We start from the raw sequence: 23,897 nt of genomic DNA on the forward strand, positions 1-23,897 counted from the left end.
AACATGTACCATGGATGGAACCATCAAAGATGGGAGGAGCCTCAAGGAATTGATCACTCCTATTGGCAACAACCTCCGGATACTTATAGGTATAATTCCCATCCTAATGCATGTCAATTTAACGGCTATGATGACTCTTTTTGTGACACTCAACAACCACCATCATATGCCTATGAATCTCATCCTCAACATGAACCTCAACCATTCTCACAAGCCTTTCCATACCAAACACCGCCCTATGATCCATATCCATCATATGACCAAACCCCCATACCATACTCTTATGACCATTATGAGCAAGAACCCTTAGAACCACCACAACCCTATCAAGATTACTCCCAAGAACCACCTTCCTATTTTGAACCCTCTCTCCAAAATAATGATCCTTCCTATTCACCCCAAGCCCCACTAGACGATCCTCTCACTTTGTTACTTCAAGGACAAGAAGCTATGAAGCGGGATACACTTGAGTTTGTGACCAACTTGACCAAGGTAGTGTCCACCTTAGCCTACCAATGCTTGAACACTCAAGGTACTTCCGTGACCCCATGTGCAAAGTCAAAAGAAGAGCAAAGCATGAAGGAGAAATTGGAAAATCCGGTGAAGAAGGAGGAGTCAAATTTTGTATTGGAACAATTGGAGGAGCCTATGATCATTGAAGAAAGGGAAGAAGTGGTTGAAGATTTAGGAGATGTTGAAAGTCCATGGGAATGTAGCATCATGGAGCACTCTTCCAAGAAGCTTGAAATTGATGTTGAGGAGGGTGCGCAACCTCCAAGGCATATCATCGTTAGAGACTTGGAAGAGGCTTATCAAGAGATGGATTCAATCATGGATGAATTTCTCTCTACAATGGAATCCTCTCCCATTGGACATGGAGTTGAAATTATAGAAGAGTGTGCACAACCTCCCATACCCTTGGTGAACAATGAAGAAGAGAGTGAATCAAAAGAGAGCTACCAAGAGGAAAAAGTTGGCATGGTGTATATTGAAATTGAAGAATATGAAGAGGTTGATCAAGAGATGGATTCATTCATCAATGAATTCCTATCCAAAATTGAATCACCTTCCATTGGGCAAGATGAAGTTCTTGAAGACAACACCAAGCCAAGTGAAAAAGGGGAAAATGTTGAAATTGAAGAAGCTTGTGAAGAGGTGGAAACAACTAAAGAAGAGCACAAGGAAGTAGACCTTGCATTGTCTAAGTGTGGGGAGGTCTCCCTTCCCAAGTCACCATCCAACACAACATTCAAGTGGGTAAAATTCTTATCCCTAAGCTTTACTTTCTCACTTGAATATGGTTTAATTGAAAATGATGGTCAACTTAGAGCTCTTTGTGGAGTTAAGAGTAAAAACGAGTTGTGTAGTGGTTGGAAAGTAGGTGTTGAGCTTATCAAGGTCAAGGCCTCAAGGTATAGGGGTGATGTTGGGACAAGGAACACTTTGTATGGATCTAGAAGGAAGCATTGGTGGAGTAAAGAGAATTCTGTGCGTCCGCCACATTTATGTCAACCGCCCATCTGACAAAATCATGGAACTCAACTAACGGATGGATGCGAAAATAAGATATGGGATCCCGGTTCGCTATGTGAAGACCAAATATGGGGACTCGTATTTTGGGCAGGACCGTGCCCAAGCTTGATGAAGACGGTTGGAAATTCTGTCAACCAAGTGAGAAGCATAGATCCTTGGAGATTCAAGGATGAGTACAAACATAAGCCACCATGACAATAAGCTCCTCAAATGTCCAACTTAAGGACTTAAACTAAAAGTGCTAGGTGGGAGACACCCCACCATGGTAACATCTTTTCATTTTCTTTCTTTGTACATATTGGTAGAATTAGTTTAATTTCATGTTTTTATTGGTTTGTTAAGTTTAGTTAGAAGTATAATATGATAAATAAGATTTTAGGGTGTTTTGGTAGTTGTTTGGAGGATTGAAAGGCTTGGATTGGTGCAAGAACTTAGAAAAATTTTGAAAAACAGAACACCATCCACGCGTGCGCGCACCTAACGCGTACGCGCACCTGAGCATTTTTCGACCATCCACGCGGACGCGTACTGTACGCGTACGCGTGGATGCAAAATTTCACTCCCGGCCAAAAACCCGAGAGTTAGGCCTGCACTGTGCGAACATTGGGCCTAAGGCACAAGTCTATGCACGCGTGCGCGCACCTGGCGCGTACGCGCACATGATCTTAAATTGGCATGCACGCGCACGCGCACTGTGCGCGCGCGCGTCGATTGCACAATCTGCACCCCCGGTACTTCTACCCGAGAGTTGTGCCAGACTTGGGCCGACATTATGCCTCCGGCCTAACTCGATGCACGCGTGCGCGCACCTGGCGCGTACGCGTCCTTCGACCAATATGCCCATCAACGCGTAAACGTGCATGACGCGCACGCGTCGGTAAAAAAAAAAAAGAGTTTTTTTTCTCCCCTTCCATTTTCTTTTGCTTATCACATTCGCATACTGCTATTCTTCCCATTTTCATTTAGTTTTTGTAGCATGTTTTCATTTTTTTTAGTCATTTTAATAATGGTGTTGCATCTTCCTACTCAATTGTTGAGGATTCATTGCATTACTTTGGTGCTTCTTGGCTTGTTTCATATTGTTGGGTGATGTTTCTCTTCAAATCAATGCTCAATCTTTTATGCATTCTTTGTGCATTGATATGACCTTATATTGTCTTTCATGGCCCACTCTCTCTTGTTCGCGCTTGTTGCTCATCATGCTCTTCATGCTTTAACCTTACTCTTGCATCAAGTATTAGTTAATATGCCATTGGCTTATATTGTTTTCTCCTTTACATGTTGTAGCTACCATGTAGTAGAGAACCATACCTTTATTTGGCATTAGCCCCCGCCTATGTTCTATTTGCTTCGATATCTTTGTTATAGGCCTAATATTCCTTTCCTTTTATATCCTTTTAGGTTGGCCACCAAGGAGGGAGAAAGGAAAAGCTTTCAAATGGGGCAACAAACAAGTCATCCGCACTACCATTTGAGGAGTTCATCAATTGTCGCAACCCGTCTACCGTGCTCTTCTTTGCATGCACCGAGGACGGTGCAATCTTCAAGTGTGGGGAGGTCGTTCGACCGATCTCCATGGGTAACAATTTCCTTGTTCAACACCAATTCTTAGTTTTCTTTGTTAGTTTTCTTCAAGTGTAGGGTTTATCTTGTATTGATTTTAGGGGATTTTATCACCTTTTACCCACATTTACTCAATGAAATAGCATGGTTTTGTATATTCTCCTTTAATTGTGCTTAAGAGTGAAAACATGTTTTTTAGGTCTTAAAATAGCTAAATGTAATTTACCTTGATTCCATTAGATGCCTTGATATGTTTGTTAAGTGATTTCAGATTTAGGAGGTAAAGATTGGATCAAGGGAATGAAGAAAAAGCATGTAAAGTTGGAGAACTCATGAAGAAATGATGGAACCAAAAAGCTGTCAAGCCTGACTCCTTCGCACTTAATTGACCATAACTTGAGCTACAGAGGTCCAAATGATGCGGTTCTAGTTGGGTTGGAAAGCTAACATCCGGGGCTTCGAAATGATATAAATTTTGCCATATGTTGCTTCGCGTTCAGGGTCGCGCACGCGCACTTTGCGCGCGCGCGCCGATTCTGTCCGTGGCCCACTTTAATGAAATCGTCCCCAGCGGTTTTAGGAGCCTTGTGGGCCCAATCCAACTCATTTCTAATGCTATTTAAGTCAAGTATTGAAGGGGAATCAATATACTTTAGATATTTTGATCATTAGCTTAGTTTTAGGAGTTAGAGTTAGTTTAGAGAGAGAAGCTCTCACTTTCTTAGGATTAGGAATTAGGGTTAGATTAGGATCTCATAATTCTAGGTTTAATTCAAGTCTCCTTCTACTTCTACCTTCAAGTGGTGATTGCTACACTTTGGTTCTTTCTATCCCTATCCTCTTGTTGTAATTTCTCTTATTTTGCTTCTAGGTTTTGTAATGAGATATTCTTGTTCTTTTGTTTTTCTTTTTAATAATGCAATTTGAGATAATTCATGTGATTGTGATGTGTTGATTGTTGTTTTGTTAATTCTTTGTAATTGTTGGTTGTTGATTCCTTTATTCTTACAAATAAAAATGCTTTCTTTCATTACCCTCCAAGTGTTTGATGAAATGCTTGAGAGGATGTTAGAGTAGGATTTTATGTTCTTGGCTTGAGAAGGTAACTTAGGATTTCTTGAGTCACTAGTGTCCAATTGATTGCTAGTTGATAACCATTAACTCTAGCCTTCATTAATCCAATTAGTGGAAAGCTAGGATTATGGACTAGGATTGATATAACTCACTGACTTTCCTTTGTTAATGATTTAAGGATGACTAAGTGGGATTAATCCTTGCAACTACCATACTTGGGCTAGTGATAATGATGAAGACCCTTGACAACCAAATCTTGCCAAGACCATTTTGTTAATAAAGTTTTCTTACCATTTACTATTCATGTTTCTCCTCTAAAACCCCAAATATAACTCACAACCAATAACACAACACTTTATTGTAAATCCTAGGGAGAACGACCCGAGGTCCAATACTTCGGTTTATAAATTTAGGGGTTTGTTTTAGTGACAAACAACTTTTTGTATGAAAGGATTAGCGATTGGTTTAGAGACTATACTTGCAACGAGAATTCATTTGTGAAATTCTAAACCGTCAAAAATCCAATCGTCAGGCTCCAAAAAAAAACTTGGTGCACACTACTATGGTTCACTCACACTCTTCACAACTTCGCACAACTAACCAGCATGTGCACTGGGTCGTCCAAGTAATAAACCTTACGTGAGTAAGGGTCGATCCCACAGAGATTGTTGGTATGAAGCAAGCTATGATCATCTTGTAAATGTCAGTTAGGCTGATTCGAATGGTTATAATGGTTTTCGAAAATAATAATAAATGAAGCATAAAATAAAGATAGAGATACTTATGTAAATCATTGGTGGGAATTTCAGATAAGTGTATGGAGATGCTTTGTTCCTGTAGAATCTCTGCTTTCCTACTGCCTTCCTTCAATCCTTCATACTCCTTTCCATGACAAGCTATATGTAGGGCATCACCGTTGTCAATGGCTACTTCCCATCCTCTCAGTGAAAATGGTCCAAATGCTCTGTCACAGCACGGCGAATCATCTATCGGTTCTCCATCATATCGGAATAGAATCCATTGATTCTTTTGCATCTGTCACTACGCCCAACAGTCGCGAGTTTGAAGCTCGTCACAGTCATTCAATCCTTGAATCCTACTCAAGATACCACAGACAAGGTTTAGACTTTCCGGATTCTCAAGAGTGGCCGCCAAAGGGTTCTAGCTTATACCACGAAGATTCTGATCAAGGAATCCAAGAGATACACGCTCGGTCTAAGATAGAACGGAAGTGGTTGTCAAGCACACGTTCATAAGGACGGATGATGATGAGTGTCACGGATCATCACATCCATCAGGTTGAATTGCAGCGAATATCTTAGAATAAGAATAAGCATGAATTGAATAGAAAACAGTAGTACTTTGCATTAAAACTCGAGGTACAGCAGAGCTCCACACCTTAATCTATGGTGTGTAGAAACTCCACTTTTAAAAATACATAAGTGATGGTCTAGGCATGGCCGAATGGCCAGCCTCCACAAATGGCATATGAATTCGAAAATAGGGAAAAGGACCCGTAGTACAATAGTAAAAAGTTCTATTTATACTAAACTAGCAACTAGGGTTTACAGAAATAAGTCTAAGTGCAGAAATCCACTTCCGGGGCCAACTTTAGTTTGTGCTTGGGCTGAGCTTGAGCTTTACACATGTAGAGGCTTCTTTTGGAGTTAAACGCTAAGTTGTAACGTGTTTTTGGCGTTTAACTCTGGTTTGTGACGTGTTTCTGGCGTTTTACTCCAGAATGCAACATGGAACTGGCGTTGAACGCAAGTTTGCGTCATCTAAACTTGAACAAAGTATGAACTATTATATATTACTGGAAAGCTCTGGATGTCTACTTTTCAACGCAGTTGAGAGCGCGCCATTTGAAGTTCTGTAGCCCCAGAAAATTTATTTCGAGTGCAGGGAGGTCAAAATCCAACAGCATTAGCAGTCCTTTGTCAGCCTGAATCAGATTTTTGCTCAGGTCCCTCAATTTCAGCCAGAAAATATCTGAAATCACAAAAAAATACACAAACTCATAGTACAGTCCATAAATGTGAATTTTGCATAAAAACTAATGAAAACATCCCTAAAAGTAGCTAGATCTTACTAAAAACTACCTAAAGACAATGCCAAAAAGCGTATAAATTATCCGCTTATCAACCCTCTCATATTTTTCTTTCTCTTCTTTTCCATATATTCATTGAACTATTTTATCAGTCCTGTCTTGTAGCTTAATGCTAGGTGGCTGTGATGTAGGTTCCAATAAAAAAGATAGATATCAATTAAAAGTATAAATTCTGAAACCAACATAAAGAGAGAAATACTCATAGAATTTCGTCGGCAAGTCATTCATGCTCATATACTCTAAGACCTCACTGCCAATGGAGTTTCCAAATAAGAACATAATAGCCTTAGCAGCAACTTTATTAGCTTCTGAAAGAAAAGATTGAGGTGGAGTTAGTAAGAACTCATAATCACCGAATAGCTATAAGCTGGAAATTAATTCTCCACGATGCTTCCCCAAAGCTGGGTTATCTTTTCTTTGATTGGCAAGGCTACATTCAGCTTCCTCAATTAATTCGCTTCCCTTTCCATCGATAATATGAGTGACCACAAGGGTTATAATGCTCAATAACATACACATGCAAGTATGAATGCGAGGTACAAGACCTTCAGTTGAATCCCTCTCCTAAAATAATAGGTGAAACATATAAGTGGCATTAGTTGAAAAGTTTGTAGATTCCAAATGCAAAAACTTTTCGGAATCATTTTTTTCCTTTGTAAATAAAAATATTTAATCAATTAAATGTAGAACTATAACTGCCAATACATAAAAAGAAAATGTAAATGGCTTGCCAGCATAACCTTCCCTTATAATAAAAAACAAGATTACATCACCAGCTCATGCACATGAATAAATTCATGAAGCCATTTTCCAATTTAAAACAAAATAAATAATTAGTTTCCCATCCGTTTGTTGTAATCCATACCCTTTGAACCAACCGCAATGCTGTAATGCATAAACCAAAAAATGCACTATGCCAAATACACCCAACAGCATGTAAAACCTACACCAAAGCTGCAATAACAACTTAAAATAAAATTTTCAGTAAAAAAAAAGCTTGAAGTAAATAAAACTACCAAGTACTTCCATATTCTCCATTAGCCAAAAATAGTCCAAACTAGTCTTGTTTAGCATTTATTAATTGTCACTAGAGCTAGAATTAATGAATGCTAAATAAGTCAAGTTTGGACTGATATTTTATTGTATCATTACCGTTAAACAATATCACAATAATTAGACGATTAATTAGCAATTTAAACATAAATGAACCATAAAACAATACTGTAGAGCAGCTCAAAAGTAAAGTAAATCACTTCTAGCAATAGAACACTTGACTAGCATACTTAAATTAAGCTTATTTCCTATTCCAAAATGACTAATAATCAAACCTCCAAGATAACATTGAACAAATATTCATACGAAACTAAAACACTACCAAACATTTTTTCCCTTCCATTGCTATCCCCAAAACAAAACCCCAAAACAAAATACAAAAATTTGAAGGTGCATCATTAGCTCATTAGATCTGCACAAATCATCATCCAAAATACAAAAATTAGAAGGTGTTAGCTAAGGAAAAACAACTGAATAGAAACACAGTAGTTCTTTTTTCACAAAAAATAACAACAAAAAGCAACAATGGAGCAGTTATAGAGTACAAAAGGGAAGATTTGAAGCACGCACCTAACGAAAATATATCAAATTCACTAATCCTTCTCTTGAGACAATTATTATTAGAGTCAAATATTTCCATTAAATGAAAATGCATGATTGGGTGACTGCACAAAAATGATTAACTGATAACAAAACAAAACTAAATCATCTTAACAAATTATTAAATACTATATATGAAAGAATCCAAAGTTTATAATATAACATGATCTAAAATATTTATTATGTACCTCAACAAAAGTACCTTTGCCAATTACTATTATTTGCTCAAAATCATTAACTCTAACTTCACTTCTTTAAATCTTCATATACTCAGTTTCTCTCTTGTCCAAATTTCTGACCATCTCCTCCCGCTCTTCAACTGATATTTGAATTTTCTACACCTTTTCTTGTAGTTCTCTACATTTGAGAACACACTAATAATAAGAAATTAAGATCAATATTTCTTTTTTTTTCTCTTTCATTGTTGCTATTTGGCAATTAGTGTGCGATGATGAAGTTGTAAAATTTACTTAAATTGCTGTACTAATCAACTAGTACAAAATTCATATTCAACATGACATTCTTTTTCTCTTTCAATTTACATAAACCAACCAAAGAGAGATAAAATAAACCCAATTACTTATACATAAAATTAATCCCAGACTCATTGTCATAGAAACTATTTAACAATACTTACTAGCAAATATTTGTAAAAATTATTCTAACATTGCAAATTGAAACTTGGTTTAGATATTGAATGGAAAATGCTAGATAGATTTTCTATTGAGCTTTCTCTTCTTTTTTGATGAAGTAGAGCAATTAGATTAGTGTAGAAACCAAAAGCATATCTAGATTCAGAGTGAACAAAAAAAAAAATTCATAACAAATAAAATAAAAAAGAACAAACTAAAAGCAAAGGAACATGGCAGAAGTAGGGAGGCATGAGCACCAAGCACATCTAAGGTAGAAGCACGGTTTCAGAAAAGCAAATAAGTGGTAGATGTTAGAGAGTAGCTAGCACAGATCTGAACCTACTGGAAGTGACGGTGGTTGGACTCTGATGCTTGAGCATCTTTCCTATCTTTTCCTAGTGAATTTGCATTTGAATTATTAAGTTTAATCAAAATTTAAGTATTTTTAAGCCACTATGAATGTCACTTTGAGTTGTGTGCAATTTGGTTTATTTCAGGTAGCATTTGGGCAAGTTTGACAGAGTTCGTGTAGAAAAAAAAGAAGAAAGTGGATGATGCTGTCAACCCTGACCTTTTTGCACTCCAACGAGCATAACTTGAGCTATAGATGTCCAATTGACGTGGTTCTAGCGGCATTGAAAATCCAACTTCAAAAGCTTTCCAATAATATATGATAGTTTATATTTTTCTTCTGGAATCATGGTGCCAAATGCCACCAAGTTGGCGCCAAACTTTGCAACTCCCCAATCACGCTGGCATGGTGGCGTCAAATGTAACACACTACCACACGGAGTCTTACGCTTAAGTCGTAAAACAGAGGTGGTCAAGTATTATGACCTCTAAAATAAAAGATATACATAATATAGTTGAAAGGAATTTATATTCAAGGAGCCTTGAAAGAAATGCTTAAGCAAAGTCGCAAAACAAAAGGAGCAACAGTCACGTAAACGGAAACTTTCGTACGAAGAAAAGTAGAAACACATATATAATAAGAGCTGAGAGTCAAAAGATACAAAATGTTCAAGCTCCGGGCTCAACCTGTGAAGCCAAGGCTGGCCGGAGAATATTTATATTCATAATATAAGCATAAGTATATATCCCAAAATTCTCATAAAATTTCGGTAGTACCTCCCCTAAAACTAGAAATTTGCCACTCTTCTCAGGTCCCATCTAAACCACCTTTCAAACCCTTTTCAAGTCATTTCCAACTCTCAATTCATCCATTAATCAACACACACACACACACACACACACACACACACACACACACACAACTCAACCAATCCTCAATATTTCATCATCAATACTCACATTCACCAATAATCATTCATCAACTCCCATCAACAACATTAATTAACACAATTCCTACAACCAACTCAACAAAATCATTATTCATTAACTTATTATTAATATAATTCCACATTTCCATCAAGGTTACTAGCATTAACATATTCCCACATTTTCAACCTATCCTATGGTTATCTAGCCTATATTTTCACAAAATATTATATATTATCTACGAGAAACTAAAACCATACCTTGGCTGATTTCTCCCTAATGCCGAAACACCACAAAATACCTCCGATCCTTAAGTGTCCAAAGTCTCGAATCCTCACCGAACAAAGACCCAACCTCCACGGTCTACTTCCTAGTCACCGATATCACCCAATTCACCTCCAACGTCTTCATTATTGTTCCAATTCACATTTACACAACCTTATTTCACACAATTACATACACAACCACTAATTTCACTACCTAATCTCATTTAATTAAAGGATTCACAAGGGTTATGAGTTCCTTACCATTATCCACAAGCAATTGGGCAAAAATTCGATAATTTTCTATTGTCAGAGTTCACCTAAACCATCAAAATCATTCAGTTCTTCAATTATCAAAACCTAACATTTTCAAAACTGAAGAGGGAGAAACTGGGAGCAAAAATGCAGCAGTACTACCTCATGGTTAGAATGGTTTCGAAGAGGATTTTGAGATGAATGCGTTGCTGCTGATGGCTCGTCAATCGGAGCTACAAATTGAAAGTTATGGTGAATTAAATTTGGGCAAGGGTTTGAGTTATTCCCCCTTTCCCCCACCGTTCTGCACTCTCTCTCCCCCTTATCTATCTTTAATGAGCTGAAAGCTCATGGAAGGTGATTAAATAGGTTGGGCCTTGGGCCCGAGCTAATCGGTTTGGCCCGTTCAGCCAATTTTGGGCCAAAACCTTTAAAAGTAGTATTAGAATTCATATTTTAATTATTTCTACCTTATTAAACTATAAAATTTATTTTTCTAAGTTTTTTTAAATAATGATTAATTTATTGGTTAATTATTTACTAATTACTCGAAGTTTACACCAAACTTGGGATATCTAAGTTTGGCGCCAAGATCAGGAAAAGACTACAATTTCGCACGGCATAGTGGCGCCAAACTTGGCCCAGCCTAAGTTTGGCACTAGCTTTAGGATTTTGTAGTGGTCCCCACATCTCCACGAGCCAGCAACGAGATCTTCAAGGATTTTTTATTAAAACTTTATATTATTTATAATAGGGAGAGATATTATTTAGTTTTAGAAAATATATTTTACATTAATTAGGATTAGATATAAAAGGAGAAGAGATCTTGGCCTAGGGTTTCTTCTACTCGACTTCCGCACTTTACACTTTTCTCTGCTAGGGTTTATTTCCTCCATGAGCAACTAAGCCTCCATTGTTAAAGTTAGGAGCTCTGTTTATTTTATGAATTGATACTATTACTCTTCTATTTTAATTAATGTATCAATTTTAATTTCAAGAATTTGCTTTCGTTCTTCATCTTAAGGATTTGGGTAGATCGAAAGAATAACTCTTATTCTAATTTTGTTCTTGCTAAATCTTGGAAAAGTAATTTACTTGAACCATCGCTTGAAAATAATTTCTCCTTAATCACTAATTATCTGGGCTTAATAGGATACGTGACATATAATCCTCTTATATTTGGGTAATTAGGGTTTTTGTGGTTGATAAACTAGAATTAGACTTAAACCTCTAATTGAAATCAAGTGACCAAGGAATTTGCGGTTAACTAGGTTTGAGGAGACTAAATTACTAAGGAATTAGGGTTTAGTCAAATATAAGTTGCCATGAATTGAATCTTGCATGTTTAAAATAGTTGGTAAAAAATAGAAATCCGGAAGATAAACAACTCCTAAATCTTGACTGTTTTCTCTCATAGTCTTTACATCAATCTACTGTTTGCTTTCTAATATCTGAATTTAATGTTTAATGCACTTGAACTCTCAAAACATCATTTTCTGCTTGAATCACTCAATCATTATTCCTTGATCCATGAATTCTCGTGGGATCGACCCTCACTCACCTGAGGTATTACTTGGTACGACTCGGTGTACTTGCCGATTAGTTTGTGAATTTTTAAATTCTGCACCAGACTCACATGCAATAATGCATCATATTCGAACAAATCACTATACATGAGGAGATGGTGAGCAAATTGATGCAAGAGATGAAGCAGAGGAGCACGATGTCGATCTCAAATCTAGCAGTAACAGTGCTTTTTTCGAAGATGGAAAAAGGGGTGTGTGACAGAATTAGCGTGACGAATGTCAGATTGACAGGATGTGAAGGTTCGGGCCTTCGAGGATAGAGAGAACAATGGAGGCTAGGGTTTACTCATTTGGATTGTCGTGTAAGATAACAGACATGAGAATAGGGAGAAGGGAGAGATCTAGAAGAAAAAGGTAGACTTGTTTTAGTTTCCACTTAAATCGCCACCAATTGAAAAATATAACTACTAATGATAGTTTTACTACTACAATCGCTGTAAAATTTATAGATCACTCGGTTTCACTTTCCGCCGCTAAATTGTTGCCACTATTTACCGTTTGTTTTGTAGTGTAAAATGTACTACAATCAATACAAATTGTTAAGATGGCTGATTGTCTCAAGATCCAAAATAACCAATTAAAAGCTAACACTATATTAATTATTTATGATGACACTTAGAAGTTTTATAGTATTTGTCAATAGTCATAGTACGTACCAATAGTACTCCTATACCTAGGTCTTTCTGTAACACCTTAATTAACCTAAGCCTTACCTCGCGTCATAAAGCAAAGGTTAATCAAAGGTTGTGACAGTTCTACCTAAGCATAAGGTTCAGGTATAGAATAACCAAACATCATAGTAAAATAGTATAATATCATAAGGCAATAGCCATGACTCACGGAGTTTAAGCCGGCTAGCCATATACAGACCATGAGTGAAACCAGACAGTAAAAATAGCTTATACAAGTTTTGTTCTCTCAATACAAGCCTCTAGGCCAAAGCAAAATACAAAAGTGAGAGGCAGCTATATATAATAAAGCAAAAGACTCCAAAAGATAGCCCAGATCCTCCGCTCTTGTCACCAATCAGACAACTCACCGAGGTGGGTTTTGACCTGCATCTGAAAAACACAACAAAGATATGGTATGAGAATCGGAGGTTCTCAGTATGGTAACAGTACCCAGTGATGTAGGATATAAGACCCCGGGACGCCAAAGGCAATCCTAGACTCGATATCCATCACAAGAATTCAACTTAAAGCATACTAAACCAGAACAATATAATATGTAATTCCTTAACACAACTTAAGTCATAGTACCATAATAGGGTAATCTATCTTAGGGAATTTCTAATCTAATTAAACACCACAGTCCCACAGACTTCACCAACCGATCCGTCATGCGATCCCATCGCGATCGCCTTCCAAACCTCTTTAGCTCCGGTAAAAGCACAAGTATATACAATACAAGTAAAATACAAGTAGAGACATATACAACAATTAATACAAGTAGCAATTAGACATGTTAAACAGATAGGGAAAATGAAATCAAGTCGGCAAAGCATACAAACAGGTAGAAAATGCATATGATGAATGCTTGCCCTACTGGCTGTGATATCACATTGTCGGTTCAACTGCCAACACGACACATCTCCATGGAGATGTTGCCCTTTGGATTCATGGTGTGGGAACCCCCGAGATATAGTGCTCGGATCACTATCCAGGATTTTGTGCCTGTACGCTCTGATGATCCGAAGGGATGCGAGCGGGATCTATTGCCACCGACCTCACATCTAAGCGCAAGCGGGACGAACCACCGCCCTTACGCCGCCACCGCTACCTCGACAGGCGGGATCGAACCTCGGCCCCTGCCAGGCGCATAGTGTCTCATAATCTCAATGAAAAGTGATACAATGGTTTTTGTTCCGAGGGTTACCTGAAACGTGTAGCTCGGTCGTCTGGCAAGACCCGAGGTAGGGGTTCCGTGACCCGAGCTTGGTGTGCTGAGCGGCTGGGGGTTGTACCTGCAATGACACTCCGATGCTTAAGTTAGCATGGGTCCAAGCAGATATTGAGTAGAATTAGAGTATGCCTTATACCTGGGTGCTCCAGTGTATTTATAGTGGTTGGTCGTGATCTTCCCTGGATAAGATATTCTTATCTTATCTTATCTTTGGGAGTCTTATCTCTATCTTTTGTGGAACCGCCTTTCCTAGGCCTTTTTCGGCCTTTAGGTTTTGGGCTTCGTTCCTTTTGATGGGCCTTCTTCTTTATTTGTCCGAGGTCCGACCTCAGGCGTGGGCCTTTGGGACGAGGTCGGACCTTCTGTGAACTTCCCGAGTTTGGAGAACTCGGTCAGGGTATGAACAGTGCCCCTGTCCGAGTTCGTCCTTTTGAGAGGTCGAGCTCGGGCATAGTCGTCTTTTCAAAATTTGAAAATGGCCGTTTCAGCATTTATTGCTTTTTACCGTTTCTCCTCGATTTTCCGTTCGGGCTCTGTGAAGGCATTATTTATTTGCCCCTTTCCTCATTTTCTTTGTTTATTCTGCTCCCTTTCCCTTTTTCTGGGTTTTTCGCCACCTCTCTTTCGAGCATCTTCCTTCTTTCTCTCTGTTCTTCTTCTCTGATTCTTTCTGTGCGTTGTTTTTCGGGGTTTCCTCTGCGTCGCTGTTTTCGTTCTTCTTGCATCGGAGCTCGTCGTCTTCTTCCTTTCTTCCAGGTTTGTTTCTCGTCTTTACTTTCGCTGTGCACATATGCTTTTGTTTCTTTTTCTTCTATGCTGGGGTTGCCCCGAAGAGAGGCGCCGCCATTGCTTTGGTTGTTTGTATGTGGGGGGGGGGGCTCTTTTCTCTTGGTACTTTGTTGGCAAGAGAATGTAGTGTCGGTTAAGTATACCTTTGAGAGTCTAGATGAGGTGGAGCAGGCTTTTGTGGGTGTGTTGAGCAGTTTATGGGGTCGGGCACCTCACTTGGACACGAAGAAAATGTTGGGAGATCCAAGCCTTCTCCGTTCCGAGTTAGGTAGTTCCCGACCTCTCCGAGCTTCATCCTTTTAGTATTTTGCCTGTTTTGGTGGAATTCCTGTTTGTGATAATCCCTTTTTTTTTTGTTTCTGCAGAGATGTCTTCTCAGGCGGATTCCATGAAGTTTCTTCGTCGGTCGAAGAAGTCTGCGGCTGCTCGGAATATCGAGGCTGAGGCTTCTGCCCGATCTTCTCCGCAGAAGGCTACTGTGGGTGTTCAGACTCGGTCGAAGACCATTCCGACTCCTCAGTTCCGAGCTATAACTCAAGATCCTCCGACCTCTGGGCCCGGTCACCTTTCCCCGCCTTCGACCTCGGGTCCTCCCCCCAAGAAACAGAAGACCTCTCAGGAGCTTGCGGGTTTTAATGACAAGGATTTTGATGCCCTTGGTTGGATTGAACAGCATATTCTTCCTCAGACTTTTATTTCTACTGATGATGTGTCTATGGAGCATCATTTTCAGTATATGGCGCGGAGCTGTGTCCGGATGGCCAGTCTTCATGCCGCTATTGCCCAGGAGTTCAAGAAATCCCCCATTGGTGCGACCAGCTCCCGACTTGAGAAGGCTCAGTCTGATCTTGATAAGATTAGTCAACTGAAGGCTGCCAGGATTACTGAGCTGGAGATCTCTTTGGAGGAAGAGAAAACTAGGGCTACCGCGGCTGTGGCGGCGGCGAAGACATCTGAGGAGATGGCGAAGGTGGCGACGGAGAACTATACCAAGCTGTATGCCGAGCTTGTGGAGACGAAGGAGAAGTTGCAATCGGCTCGGGATGATTTTTACGAGCTGGAAGATAATGTGGCCAAGGGTATGGATGCTATGTTTGTGAATTTGAGGGATCAGATCCGGGTTCTTGCTCCCGACCTGGATCTGAGCTTATTCAGTACGGATAACATTGTTGTGGAGGGAAAGATTGTTCCTGCCCCTGCCGAGGATGAGGTTCCGGTGTCCGACCCCAAGGCTCCGGTGTCCGACCTCAAGGTTCCGGTTGCGGATCCGACTTCAACTTTGGCCGGGGATGGTTCTGGCGTGGAGGTTTTAAACCGGGATGACGGTGTCGTTGATGCAGTCCCAGTTTCCATTTTTCCTCCGCAGCCTTCTGTTGATGTGGAGACCGGAAAGGTCCTTGATCCTCTGTGATCTTTTGTTTTTGGCCTTTTACCCGGCCTGTGGGTTCTTTTTGCTTTTTGGATGTTTTTCGTGAACGCTTTGGACACCTTTCTGCTATTTAGCTACTTGTAGTAACTTTTTTAGCTTATTATGCGGTGTTTTTGCGCTTTTGACTTTTTGTTCCGCTTTTTATGCTTTGTAGTTGTTTTTTGGATAGCAACTTTTTAGCTAGCGTTTTCCAACCTTTGTTTTAGCCTTGTTCGCGTTTTTGGCTTTTGTTTCCGCTTTTATGCTTTTTAGTTGCTTTTTGGATAACAACTTTTTAGCTAGCGTTTTGAAACCTTTGTTTTAGCCTTGTTCGCGTTTTGGCTTTATGTTTCCGCTTTCGTGCTTTTTAGTTGTTTTTCGGATAACAACTTTTTAGCTAGCGTTTTGACTTTATGTTTCCGCTTTCGTGCTTTTTAGTTGTTTTTCGGATAACAACTTTTTAGCTAGCGTTTTGAATCTTCTTTTGATTTCGTTCTTTTCGCTTGTACTTTTTAGTTGCTTTCTGTAAAGCAACTTTTTAGTAAGCGTTTTTCGAAATCCTGGTTCTTGCCGTTTTAAGGCTTCTTTCTTGGGCCGAGCTTTTTCTTCGGACATCGGGTGCTCGAGTACCTCCTTTTTGTTAGGTCCGACTTTGTCGTTGGTCGGTTCTTTTGAGTTATTGTAATCTCTTTTTATTTGGCTTTTTGAGCCATTTTAGAGTTACTTTATAACTTTTCCCTTTGTTGGGTCCGACTTCGTCGTTTGGTCGGCCTTTTTAAGTTATTTTTGTAACCTCTTTTTTATTTGGCTTTTCGAGCCATTTCAGAGTTACTTTATAACTTCTCACATTAATTTGAACCTCGTCGCTTTATCTTTGCCGACCTTGTATGGTCTCTTGGCAAATGATTTTTGCGTTTTGCCGAGCATAAATTAATGCGCCTTGGTGGGGTACTTTCTAGGATTTGCTTCATCATGAGGAAGAGAAAATAGAGAAATTTGATTAGTATTAAAAAAGAAAGAATATTTACAAAGTGTTTACCCTTTAGGTCGGGTATCCTACTTAACCGGGTGTCTCATTAAAAAACCCTTGTAGGGAAAAAGAGTACACCTCGGGTTAAGTTTTTCTAGCTGTAGTACCGTCTTAGATTACAGGCGTGCCAGGTCCTGGGCAGCTCATTGCCTTCTAGGTCGGATATTTTGTAGTAGCCTGTCCCTAAGACTTCTGTTACTTTGTAGGGCCCTTTCCAATTTGCGGCTAGCTTTCCTTCTCCCGACTTTTGTGTTCCGATGTCATTTCGGATTAGAATCAGGTCGTGAATGGAGAAGCTTCGCTTTATTACCTTTTGATTGTATCTGAGGGCCGTTCACCGTTTTAAGGCTTCTTCTCGGATTCGGGCTCTTTCTCGGACCTCGGGGAGGAGGTCGAGTTCTTCCCTTTGTGCCTGTGGGTTGCCTCTTTCGTTGTAGAAGATGACTCTGGGCGACCCTTCATCTATTTCGATAGGAATCATTGCCTCCATCCCGTAAGCTAGCCGGAATGGGGATTCTCCCGTTGTAGAGTGCGGGGTTGTCCGATATGCCCATAGTACCTGGGGGAGCTCCTCGGCCCACGCCCCTTTGGTCTCTTGGAGTCTTCGTTTTAACCCGGCCAAGATGACTTTATTTGCAGCCTCTGCTTGCCCATTGGCTTGTGGGTGCTCCACCGATGTGAATTGCTGTTTGATTTTTAGTTCGGCCACCAATTTCTGAAAACTTGTGTCCGTGAATTGTGTTCCATTGTCTGTTGTGATGGAGTAGGGGACTCCGAACCTTGTGACAATGTTTTTGTATAGGAATTTGCGGCTTTTCTGAGCCGTAATGGTGGCTAAGGGTTCAGCTTCGATCCATTTTGTGAAGTAGTCGACCCCTACTATGAGGTATTTGACTTGCCCCGGTCCTTGTGGGAACGGGCCGAGTAAATCGACTCCCCATTTTGCGAAGGGCCATGGCGCAGTGATGCTGATAAGGTCTTCGGGTGGCGCCTTGTGAAAATTGGCGTGTTTTTGGCAGGGGGGGCATATTTTCACAAACTCTGTTGCATCTCTTTGCAAGGTCGGCCAGTAGAACCCGGCCCTGACTACTTTTTTGGATAGTGCCCGAGCTCCGAGATGGTTCCCGCACATGCCTTCGTGGACTTCTTCGAGGACGCCTTTTGTTTCTGAGGTCGGAACGCACCTAAGGAGGGGGTTTGAGAATCCTCTTCTGTATAATACGTCGTGGATTAGTGTATAATTCTGGGCGTCCTTTGTAAGCCTTTTAGCTTCTTTTCTTTCGGCGGGAAGAGTTCCTGACCTCAGGTAGTTGAGTATGGGGGTCATCCATCCTTGCTGTTGGTTGGATATATTTAGTATTTCTTCCTCTCTTGGCACGGAGGGAGATTGTAAGGTTTCTTTGAGAAGACTTCTGTTGTTGCCTCCGGGCTTGGTGCTAGCAAGCTTTGAGAGGGCGTCTGCCCGGGCATTTTGTTCCCGAGGTATGTGCTGGATTTGTATTTCTGGGAAGTGGCGTAATTGTGCCTGTGCTTGGTCCAGGTATTTTTCATAGTTGGGTCTTTGGCCTGGTAACTTCCATTTACTTGTGATGTGATGACCTGGGAGTCGCTGAAGATCGTGATTTTCTGGGCTCCGACCTCTTTGGCTAGCTTTAGACCAGCTAGTAGGGCCTCGTATTCTGCTTGGTTGTTTGAAGCCTGGAACTCGAATTTTAGGGATAGTTCTATCCGCGTTCCTTGGTCGCTTTCGAGTATGACCCCGGCTCCGCTTCCCGTTTTGTTTGAGGACCCGTCGACATATAGGTTCCATGAGAGTGGGGTTCCCGGGGTCTCAGTATATTCTGCGATGAAGTCGGCTAGATATTGAGATTTTATGGCAGTCCGGGCTTCATAGTGGAGGTCGAACTCGGACAGTTCCACCGCCCATTGTAGGATTCGTCCTGCCATGTCTGTTTTTTGTAGGATGTGTCTCATGGGTTGGTTCGTCCGGACTTTGATGGTGTGGGCTTGAAAGTAGGGACGGAGCCTCCGAGCCGTGAATACTAGGGCGTAGGCGAATTTCTCTATTTTCTGATAGTTTAATTCGGCCCTTTGTAGTGCCTTGCTTACGAAGTATATGGGGTGTTGTCCTTGGTCATTTTCTCGTATTAGCGCTGAAGCGACTGCCCGATGTCCGACCGAGAGGTATAGTACGAGTTCTTCCCCTTTTAAAGGTCGGGTTAGGATTGGTGGCCGCCCGAGGAATTCCTTGAATTCTTGAAAGGCTTTTTCACACTCCGGGGTCCACGAGAAGGGTTTCCCTTTCTTTAGGAGTGAGTAGAGAGGTAGTGATTTTATCGCTGATCCTGCCAAGAATCTTGATAGGGCGGCCAGCCTTCCATTCAGTTGTTGTACTTCTTTGACACATGTCGGGCTCTTCATATTGAGTATTGCTTGGCATTTGTCCGGGTTTGCTTCGATGCCCCTTTGAGTCAGCATGAAGCCTAAGAACTTTCCGGCTTCTGCGGCGAAGGTGCACTTCGTCGGGTTAAGTCTCATGTTGTGTTTTCGGAGGGTGCCGAAGACACTGGCGAGGTCGGTCAGCAAGTTTCTGTCTTCCTGTGTCTTTACCAGCATGTCGTCGACGTATACCTCCAGTTGTAGTCCGATGTGCTCTGAGAACACTTTGTTCATTAGCCTCTGGTAGGTTGCCCCTGCGTTCTTCAGCCCGAAGGGCATTACTACGTAGCAGTAGTTTGCCCTTGGGGTTATGAACGAGGTCTTTTCTTGGTCAGGTCCGTACATCGGGATTTGGTTGTATCCTGAGTATGCGTCCATGAAGGAGAGATATCTGTAGCCTGAGGCTGCGTCGACTAAGGCGTCGATGTTTGGTAGTGGATATGGGTCTTTGGGGCAGGCTTTGTTGAGATCCGTGTAATCGACGCACATCCTCCATTTTCCGTTGGGCTTTTTTACCAGGACCACGTTTGCGAGCCATAGGGGATATTTTACTTCCCTAATGAATCCTGCATCTAGCAGTGCTTGTACCTGTTCTTCTATTGCTTGCATGCGCTCGGGTCCGAGCTTCCGGCGTCTCTGTTGGACGGGTCTGGATCCCGGGTATACTGATAGCTTATGGCACATCAGGTCGGGACTTATGCCTGGCATGTCGGAGGCCTTCCAGGCGAAGAGGTCGGAATTCTCCCTTAAGAGGGTTATGAGTTCCTCCTTTAGGCCTGCTTCGAGGTTTGCTCCAATGTTTGTTACTTTTTCAGGTGTGTTCCCGATTTGGGTCCTTTCGGTTTCTCCCTCTGGTTGTGGCCGAAGGTCTTCTCGGGTTTGAACTCGCCCGAGTTCTATTGTGTTGACCTCTTTCCCTTTTAGGCTTAGACTTTCGTTGTAGCATCGCCGTGCTAATTTTTGGTCGCCTTTTAGGGTGGCGATTCCCTTTGCGGTAGGGAACTTCATACAGAGGTGTGGGGTTGAGACCACAGCTGCCAGTCTGTTTAGGGTTGGTCGCCCAATGAGGGCATTGTATGCTGAGGTAACGTCGACTATAATGTAGTCGATGCTTAACGTTTTAGATTGCTCGCCTCTTCCGAAGGTAGTGTGTAGCGAGATGTATCCTAAGGGGTGGATCGGGGTGTCCCCTAGCCCAAATAGGTCGGAGGGATAAGCCTTTAGCTCTTTTTCTTCAAGTCCGAGCTTGTCGAAGGCCGCTTTGAACAGGATATCTGCTGAGCTTCCTTGGTCAATCAGGGTTCGATGTAAGTTGGCGTTTGCTAGGATAATGGTGATCACCATAGGATCGTCGTGGCCGGGTATTATCCCCTGAGCATCTTCTTGGGTAAATGAGATGGTTGGCAGCTCGGGCAGGGGATTGTTTTCTCGGACATGATAGATCTCTTTGAGGTGTCTTTTTCGCGAGGATCTGGATGTTCCTCCGCCTGCAAAACCTCCGTTTATCATGTGTATGTGCCTTTCAGGGGTTCGCAGGGTCTGTTCGGCCCGATCCTCGTTATCTCCCCTCCTTCTCTTTTTGGTCTCTTCTCCTTTTTCCGCTATGTATCTGTCGAGTTTTCCTTCTCTGGCTAGCTTTTCTATAACATTCTTCAGGTCGTGGCAGTCATTAGTAGAATGACCGTAGAGCTTGTGGTATTCACAGTATTCGGACCGTTCTCTCCCCGCTCTCTTGTGTTTTAAAGGTCGGGGCGGTGGGATTTTTTCGGTGTGGCATACTTCTCTGTAGACGTCTACCAGGGAAACTCGGAGGGGAGTGTAGCTATGGTACTTCCGTGGTTTGTCCGAGTTGGACTCTTCTTTCTTTTTCTGTTCCCGATCTCGGTCTCGGAGTGGGTAGGTTGATTCCTTCCTAGAAGAGTCTCTTAGCTGGGAGGTTTCCTCCATGTTGATATATTTTTCTGCCCGCTCTTGCACCTCGTATAAGGAGGTCGGGTATCGTTTGGATAGGGATTGGCTAAATGGTCCTTCTTTTAGGCCGTTTGCTAGTCCCATGATGGCTGCTTCAGTGGGCAAGTGTTGTATGTCCAGGCAGGCTTTGTTGAATCGCTCCATGTATTCTCGGAGAGTTTCTTGGTTACCCTGTTTGATCCCGAGTAGACTGGGGGCATATTTTGCCTTGTCCTTTTGAATAGAGAACCTTGTTAGGAATTTTTTGGTTAGGTCCTCGAAGCTGGAGATTGATCCTGGTGGCAGGTTGTCGAACCACTTCATGGCCGACTTGGTGAGAGTGGTGGGGAAGGCTTTGCACCGAATCGCGTCGGAGGCGTCGACCAGGTACATTCTGCTTCGGAAGTTGCTGAGGTGGTGACTTGGGTCGGTGGTGCCGTCGTAGAGATCCATATCAGGTGGTTTGAAGTTTCGCGGTACCTTCTCCTTCATGATCTCTTGTGTGAAGGGATCATGGTTGTTTTCGGGGGTGGTGCCGCGTTCCGTCCGGTCTTTCAACTCGGCCTCTATCTTCCGCAGCTTTTCTTCTAACTCTCTGCGCTTGCGAGCTTCCCTTCTCAAATCTTGTTCAGTTTCTTTCTGCTTTTTTATGTCCTCTTCGAGTTGTTTCAGTCGGTTTTGCTGTGCCCGTACTGCTTCTAGAATTTCTGAGCTCTCTTCTTTTTCGGGATTTTGTGGATTTTTGTTTGGAAGTGATGTCTTTGGGCGATTCTGTTTGTTTCCTCCTGGAGTGCGTGGTGATAGAGGGCCGTCCGGTCGTTCTCCGGTGTCAATTTCCTCTTCTTGTTCTGATGTAGCGTGGTTATTGTTGGGAAGGTCGTCCGCCATGATAAAGGGATGACTTCCAGGCTCCCCGGCAACGGCGCCAATGTTCCGAGGGTTACCTGAAACGTGTAGCTCGGTCGTCTGGCAAGACCCGAGGTAGGGGTTCCGTGACCCGAGCTTGGTGTGCTGAGCGGCTGGGGGTTGTACCTGCAATGACACTCCGATGCTTAAGTTAGCATGGGTCCAAGCAGATATTGAGTAGAATTAGAGTATGCCTTATACCTGGGTGCTCCAGTGTATTTATAGTGGTTGGTCGTGATCTTCCCTGGATAAGATATTCTTATCTTATCTTATCTTTGGGAGTCTTATCTCTATCTTTTGTGGAACCGCCTTTCCTAGGCCTTTTTCGGCCTTTAGGTTTTGGGCTTCGTTCCTTTTGATGGGCCTTCTTCTTTATTTGTCCGAGGTCCGACCTCAGGCGTGGGCCTTTGGGACGAGGTCGGACCTTCTGTGAACTTCCCGAGTTTGGAGAACTCGGTCAGGGTATGAACAGTTTTCAAAAACATTTTTAGTACAAGATGGACCCATTATTTCATTCAGAGTCCTCAACTCTTTCCAACCACTATTCTTTCACATTTTAGTTCCTAGCTTTCACGTTTCATCCATCAGCCATTCATCACACATCATCAGCCTTCCTGGTACAACAGAAACCTAGTACTCCGTTTGCTAACATTTTCCCAATTAATAGTCTCTAAGACCCTTAAACTGTTTCACATATTTGAACACCCAAAAATATGCCCAAAAGTCTTAAACAGGTGTTATAGAAGCTTACAACCTCGTCGGGAAGGTGAAATAGTAGAAAACAAAGCAAAATTTGAGAAACAGGGCGTGTGCATCCACATAGAGGTCTGTGTGCGCACGCCCATGAAATTTTTAGAAGTGTGCATACGCACAGGGGTGTCAAAACATAAAAGGGTCTATTCACTCGCATAACTTGTGCAAGCGCCCCCAACACACTGGCCTCCCCAACGTGTGCGTGCGCACAGGTCTGTGCGTACGCACAGGATGCAATTTTTCCTTTGATGTGCGTGTGCACAAGCTGTGCCAATGCTGCAGGCAGATTGTCTGCCTCTGCGTGTGCAGACGCACAGGTCTGTGCATGCGCACAGGTCGCCATTTACGCAGAGTATGCGTGCACACAAGGCTGTGCGTGCGCACATACCAGAACACTCAGAATTCTGTAACTTTGCAAAATTTTCAAATTTTCAACACCAACTTTGAATGATCATAACTTCATCTACAAAATTCTAAATTTCACAAACTTTATATCGATTTAAAGGGTTTTCAGGGATCTTTAATTCTAAACCAATTTCAACATGTTTTGAAAATCGAGACAAGAGTTATGATAAGACAAAGTTCACCAAAATTTTATTTTTACCCAAAATCACAATTTTCATAATTACTTGCAAAACATAATCAAAACCAAACCAAACCATTCCCAAACTCCACCCTTTATCAAAATCAACCCTCTATGTCTTACCATACTAAAATTACCACATTTTGCTTCACTTTTCCCCATCCACAACATCCATATCAATATATCTCAT

Source organism: Arachis stenosperma, chromosome 1 (assembly GCF_014773155.1).
Source record: "Arachis stenosperma cultivar V10309 chromosome 1, arast.V10309.gnm1.PFL2, whole genome shotgun sequence".
In the NCBI taxonomy this organism is placed as follows: domain Eukaryota; kingdom Viridiplantae; phylum Streptophyta; class Magnoliopsida; order Fabales; family Fabaceae; genus Arachis; species Arachis stenosperma.